The sequence below is a fragment of the Arachis stenosperma genome, chromosome 4 (assembly GCF_014773155.1).
Source record: "Arachis stenosperma cultivar V10309 chromosome 4, arast.V10309.gnm1.PFL2, whole genome shotgun sequence".
NCBI classification, from domain to species: Eukaryota; Viridiplantae; Streptophyta; class Magnoliopsida; order Fabales; family Fabaceae; genus Arachis; species Arachis stenosperma.
In genome coordinates, this window is record NC_080380.1 from 80,590,384 (window position 1) to 80,597,708 (window position 7,325).

General features: G+C 40.0%; 1 non-coding gene across 1 annotated transcript; it reads right to left on the minus strand.

Moving 5' to 3' along the window:
- Positions 1-2,810: 2,810 nt before the first annotated feature.
- LOC130978760 (small nucleolar RNA R71) lies at positions 2,811-2,918 on the minus strand. Its single transcript, XR_009086376.1, has one exon. It is a non-coding gene; the product is annotated as a small nucleolar RNA R71 (small nucleolar RNA).
- Between the last annotated feature and the right edge of the window lie 4,407 nt (positions 2,919-7,325).

The following is a 7,325-nucleotide window of genomic DNA, read 5'->3' on the forward strand; positions in this document are numbered from 1 at the left end:
CTGGGCGTTAGTGACAGACGCAAAAGAGTTATTCTATTCCGGTAGGGGAGGGAACCAAACCGGTGATTGGCAGCACTGTGACAGAGTGTGTGCATTAGCTTTCACTGCGCGGATGGGAGGTAGCTGCTGACAACAGTGAGACCCTACACGAGCTTGCCATGGAAAGGAGTAAGAAGGGTTGGATGAAGGCATTAGGAAAGCAGAGAGACGGAAGGGAAGGCATCTTCATACACTTGTCTGAAGCTCTTACACCAATGATATACATAAGTATCTCTATCCTTATCTTTTATGTCATTTTCGTTCATCACCATATACATCTGAGTTTGCCTGACTAAGATTTACAAGATGACCATAGCTTGCTTCAATACTAACAATCTCCGTGGGATCGACCCTTACTCACGTAAGGTTTATTACTTGGACGACCCAGTGCACTTGCTGGTTAGTTGTGCGAAGTTGTGTAATGCCATGGTATTGAGCCACCAAGTTCTTGGAGCCATTACCGGGGATTATTTGAGTTGTGAAAAAGTATTGTTCACAATTTCGCGCACCAAGTTTTTGGCGCCGTTGCCGGGGATTGTTCAAGTTTTGAGCAAGCTTTTGGTAACATCAGTGCCAAGATCCGGCAACAACATCAAATTTTTGGTGTTATTGCCCGGGATTGTTTAGGCTGGACAACTGACGGTTCATCTTGTTGCTTAGATTAGGTATTATTTTTTTTTCGAAATTCTTGAAGATGAATTCTAGAGTTTCATGATGATTTGTTGAAATCTGGCTGGCTGAGAAGCCATGTCTAATCTGATTGGACCGAGGTTTCAACTTATCACCACAAGAGCTTGTTGATTCTCATCAATTTTGCTCTTGGAGCAGTGATCTGCTAAGATTTGGCTGACCTCTGGCCATGTCTAGTGTTTTGGACCGAAGCTTTCTTTGAAAGCTTGGCTGGCTGTGAAGCCATGTCTAATTCCTGGACCGGAGTCTTAGACTAGCATTGCACTGATTCCTGGAATTCTCATTAAGAATTTTGATACCTTTTCCTACTTAATTTTCGAAAAACACAAAAAAATTTACAAAACCAAAAAGACCAAAAATATTTGATGTTTCTTGCATAAGTTTAGTGTCTCATCCTAAGTTTGGTGTCAAATGCATGTTTTTGTTATAATTTTCGAATCCATGCATATATTTCTTGTTTTGATCTTTGAATTCTATTGACTTGAAGTATTTTGTGTGTCTCATATGCATTCTCATATTGTTAGTGTCAGTAGTATACAAACTGCTAAGTTTGGTGTCTTGCATGCATTGTTATTTGATTCATTTTGCATTTTGATTATTAAAAATCCAAAAAATATTTTTTAATTTGTGTCTTTTCAAGTCAATGATACAAAGAATTGAAGATTCAGAACATACTGCAGAGGAATTACACAGAAAAAGCTGAGCATTCAAAATGCCCAGTGAAAAAGGCAGACTGGCGTTTAAACGCCAGCCAGGGCACCTGGTTGGGCGTTTAACGCCCAAAGAGGTAGCATTTTGGGCGTTAAACGCCAGAATGTATACCATTCTGGGCGTTTAACGCCAGGATGGTGCTAGGGGGAAGATTTTGTTTTCAAATCAATTTTCTTAGTTTTTCAAAATCAAATCTTTTTCAATTCAAATCTTTTCAATCAAATGTTTTCAAAATCAATTTCTTTCCTTTTTAAAAGATACTTACTAACAATTAATGATTTGATTGAACATCTCAAAAATTGTTGCCTTTTCTGTTGAGGAAGGTTTTATGTGTGAATCATATCTTTTCTTGTTAGGCAAGTCATTAATTTTTAAAATCATATCTTTTCAAATTGTTTTCAAATCATATCTTTTAAAATTGTTTTCAAATCATATCTCTTCAATCATATCTTTTTAAAACCATAATTTTTCAATCACATCTTTTTCAAAATAAGTTTTCAATCATATCTTTTTGATTTCTAATTTAAAATCTTTTTCAAAAATTACTTGATTTCTTTTCCACTCTTATTTTCGAAAATCAATTAAGTGTTTTTCAAAATGTTTTCAAAATCTTTTACTTAAATTTTCGAAAATTACTTCCCTTCTTCCCACATCCTTCTATTTATGGAGTACCACTCCTTCTAAATGCACAATTCGAACCTTATCTAAGTAAAGTTCGAATTCTTCTTCTCCTTCTTCTTTCTATTTCTCTTTTCCTCTGACATTTCAAGGAATCTCTATACTGTGACATAGAGGATTCCACATTTTCTTTTTCTCTTCTCTTTCATATGAGCAGGAGCAGAGACAAAGGCATTCTTGTTGAAGCTGACCCTGAACCTGAGAGAACCTTGAAGCGAAAGCTAAGAGAAGCCAAGGCACAACTCTCTTTAGAGGACCTGACCGAATTCTTCAAGGAAGAAGAACACATGGCAGCCGAAAACAACAACAATGCCAACAATGCAAGGAAGGTGCTGGGTGACTTCACTGCACCTACTCCTGATTTCTATGGGAGAAGCATCTCTATCCCTGCCATTGGAGCAAACAACTTTGAGCTTAAGCCTCAACTAGTTTCTCTAATGCAACAGAATTGCAAGTTCCATGGACTTCTAATGGAAGATCCTCATCAGTTTTTAGCTGAATTCTTGCAAATCTGTGACACAGTCAAGACTAATGGGGTTAACCCTGAGGTCTACAGACTGATGCTATTCCCTTTTGCTGTAAGAGACAGAGCTAGAATATGGTTGGATTCTCAACCTAAAGAAAGCCTGGACTCTTGGGAAAAGCTAGTCAATGCCTTCTTGGCAAAGTTCTTTCCACCACAAAGATGGAGTAAGCTTAGAGTGGAAGTCCAAACCTTCAGACAGAAGGATGGAGAATCCCTCTATGAAGCTTGGGAAAGATACAAACAATTGATCAGAAAATGTCCTTCTGACATGCTTTCTGAATGGAGCATCATAGGTATTTTCTATGATGGTCTCTCTGAACTATCCAAGATGTCCTTGGATAGCTCTGCTGGAGGATCTCTTCATCTGAAGAAGACGCCTACAGAAGCTCAAGAGCTCATTGAAATGGTTGCAAATAACCAATTCATGTACACTTCTGAGAGAAATCCTGTGAACAATGGGACAAGTCAGAAGAAAGGAGTTCTTGAGATTGATACTCTGAATGCCATATTGGCTCAGAACAAGATATTGACTCAACAAGTCAATTTGATTTCTCAAAGTCTGTCTGGAATGCAAAATGCACCAAACAGTACTAAGGATGCTTCATCTGAAGAAGAAGCTTATGATCCTGAGAACCCTTCCATGGAAGAGGTGAATTACCTAGGAGAACCCTATGGAAACACCTATAATTCTTCATGGAGAAATCACCCAAATCTCTCATGGAAGAATCAAGAGAGACCTCAACAAGGTTTCAATAATAATGGTGGAAGAAACAGGTTTAACAATGGTAAACCTTTTCCATCATCTTCTCAGCAACAGACAGAGAGTTCTAAGCAGAATACTTCTGACTTAGCAACAATGGTCTCTGATCTAATAAAGACCACTCAAAGTTTCATGAATGAAACAAGGTCCTCCATCAGAAATTTGGAAGGACAAGTGGGTCAGCTGAGCAAGAAAGTTACTAAACTCCCTCCTAGCACTCTCCCAAGTAATACAGAAGAAAATCCAAAAGGAGAGTGCAAAGCCATAGACATGGCCGAATATGGAGAGGAAAGAGAGGAGGAGGACGCCATTGAGGAAGACCCCAATGGGCGTGCACCAATCTCCTCTGAGTTCCTCAATGAGGAACAATGGGAATCTGAGGCTCAAAATGAGACCATAGAGATTCCATTGGACTTACTTCTACCATTCATGAGCTCTGATGAGTATTCTTCCTCTGAAGAGGATGAGTATGTCACTGAAGAGCAAGTTGCTAAATACCTTGAAGCAATCATGAAGCTAAATGACAAGTTATTTGGAAATGAGACTTGGGAGGATGAACCACCTTTGCTCACCAAAGAACTGGATGACTTGTCTAGGCAGAAACTGCCTCAAAAGAGGCAGGATCCTGGGAAGTTTTCTATACCTTGTACCATAGGCACCATGACCTTCAAGAAGGCCTTGTGTGACTTAGGGTCAAGTGTAAACCTCATGCCCCTCTCTGTAATGGAGAAATTAGGGATCTTTGAGGTGCAAGCTGCAAGAATCTCATTAGAGATGGCAGACAATTCAAGAAAACAAGCTCATGGACTTGTAGAGAATATTTTGGTGAAGATTGAAGACCATTACATCCCTACTGACTTCATAGTCCTAGAGACTGGGAAGTGCATGGATGAATCCATCATCCTTGGCAGACCCTTCCTAGCCACAGCAAAGGCTGTGATTGATGTTGATAGAGGAGAGTTGATCATTCAAGTGAATGAAGAATCCTTGGTGTTTAAGGCCCAAGGACATCCCTCTATCATCATGGAGAGGAAGCATGAAGAGCTTCTCTCAAAACAGAGCCAAGCAGAGCCCCCACAGTCAAACTCTAAGTTTGGTGTTGGGAGGCCACAACCAAACTCTAAGTTTGGTGTTGAACCCCCACATTCAAACTCTAAGTTTGGTGTTGGGAGGTTCCAACACGGTTCTGAGTATTTCTGAGGCTCCATGAGAGTCCTCTGTCAAGCTAATGACATTAAAGAAGCGCTTGTTGGGAGGCAACCCAATGTTTTATAATTAACTATTTCCTTTTGTTATTTTATCTTTTTTGTAGGTTGATGATCATAAGAAGTCACAAAATCCATTGAAAAAGCAAAAACAGAATGAAAAACAGGAAGAAAAACAGCACACCCTGGAGGAAGAACTCACTGGCGTTTAAACGCCAGTGAGGCTAGCAGTTGGGCGTTTAACGCCCAGTCTGGCACCATTCTGGGCGTTTAACGCCAGAAAGGGGCACCAGACTGGCGTTAAACGCCAGAAAAGGGCTAGAACCTGGCGTTAAACGCCAGAAATGGGCACCAGCCCGGCGTTTAACGCCAGAAATGGCTCAAAACGTGGATTTTGATGCCATTTGGTGCAGGGATGACTTTTCCTTGACACCTCAGGATCTGTGGACCCACAGGATCCCTACCACTCTCTCTCTTCTTCTTCACCCATTCACCAATCACCTCAACATCTCTTTCTCTTCACCACTCACATCCATCCTTCATAAACCACCACTTCTCCCCCTTTTTGGCCGAACCACAAAGCCATCTCCCTCTCCCCCATTTCTTCTTCTTCTACTCTCTTCTTTCTTCTTTTGCTCGAGGACGAGCAAACCTTTTAAGTTTGGTGTGGTAAAAGCATTGCTTTTTGTTTTTCCATAACCATTTATGGCATCCAAAGCCGGTTCAACTAAGAAGGCATGACCTCAAGCCCATCACTAAGAAAAGGATGGAGCAAACAAGAGATCCCTAAGATACCTCAAGGGATGCACTTTCCTCCACAAGACTACTGGGAACAAATTAACACCTCCCTAGGAAAATTAAGTTCCAACATGGGACAACTAAGGGTGGAGCACCAAGAACATGCCATCCTCCTCCATGAAATTGGAGAAGATCAAAGGATCATGAGAGAGGAGCAACAAAGACAAGGAAGAGACATTGAGGAGCTCAAGCACTCCATAGGATCTTCAAGAGAAAGAAAGAGCCGCCATCACTAAGGTGGACCGTTCTTTAATCTCCTTGTTCTTTATTTTTCTGTTTTTCGAATTTTAGTGCTTTCTGTTTATCCATGTTTGTGTCTTATGATCATTAGTGTCTTAGTGTCCATGCCTTAAAGCTGTGAATATGAATCCATCACCTTTCTTAAATGAAAACTGTTTTTATCACAAAAGAACAAGAAGTACAGGATTTCAAATTCATCTTTAAAACTAGCTTAATTAGTTGATGTGGTGGCAACACTTTTGTTCTCTGAATGTATGCTTGAACAGTGCATATGTCTTTTGAATTTGTGGTTCATGAATGTTAAAATTGTTGGCTCTTGAAAGAATGATGAAAAAGGAGACATGTTACTGAGGATCTGAAAAATCATAAAAATGATTCTTGAAGCAAGAAAAGCAGTGAATACAAAAAAAAAGGAGAAAAACGAAAAAAGGGAGAAAGAGAAAAAGAAAGAAAAAGAAAGAAATAAAGTTGTGATCCAAGGCAAAAAGAGTGTGCTTAAGAACCCTGGACACCTCTAATTGGGGACTTTAGCAAAGCTGAGTCACAATCTGAAAAGGTTCACCCAATTATGTGTCTGTGGCATGTATGTATCCGGTGGTAATACTGGAAGACAGAGTGCTTTGGGCCACAGCCAAGACTCATACACTAGCTATGTTCAAGAATCATCATACTTAACTAGGAGAATCAATAACACTATCTGAGTTCTGAGTTCTTATAGATGCCAATCATTCTGAACCTCAGAGGATAAAGTGAGATGCCAAAACTGTTTGGAGGCAAAAGCTACTAGTCCCGCTCATCTAATTTGGAGCTATGTTTCATTGATAGTTTGGAGTCTATAGTATATTCTCTTCTTTTTATCTTATTTGATTTTCAGTTGCTTGGGGACAAGCAACAATTTAAGTTTGGTGTTGTGATGAGCGGATAATTGTATGCTTTTTGGCATTGTTTTAGTATGTTTTTAGTAGTTTTAGTTTAGTTTTTATTATATTTTTATTAGTTTTTAGTTAAAATTCACTTTTCTGGACTTTACTATGAGTTTGTGTGTTTTTCTGTGATTTCAGGTATTTTCTGGCTGAAATTGAGGGACCTGAGCAAAAATCTGATCCAGAGACTCAAAAGGACTGCAGATGCTGTTGGATTCTGACCTCCCTGCACTCGAAGCGGATTTTCTGGAGCTACAGAAGCCCAATTGGTGCGCTCTCAACGGCGTTGGAAAGTAGACATCCTGGGCTTTCCAGCAATATATAATAGTCCATACTTTGCCCAAGATTTGATGGCCCAAACCGGCGTTCAAAGTCACCTCAAGAAATTCCAGCGTTAAACGCCGGAACTGGCACCTAATTGGGAGTTAAACGCCCAAACTGGCACTAAAGCTGGCGTTTAACTCCAAGGAGAGTCTCTACACGAAAAAGCTTCATTGCTCAGCCCAAACACACACCAAGTGGGCCCGGAAGTGGATTTTTATGTCATTTACTCATCTCTGTACACCCTAGGCTACTAGTTTTCTATAAGTAGGACCTTTACTATTGAATCTTTAACATATCTTGGTAGCTATCTTTGAGTTTTATGCTATCTTAGATCATTGGGAGGCTGGCCATTCGGCCATGCCTAGACCTTATGCTTATGTATTTTCAACGGTGGAGTTTCTACACACCATAGATTAAGGTGTGGAGCTCTG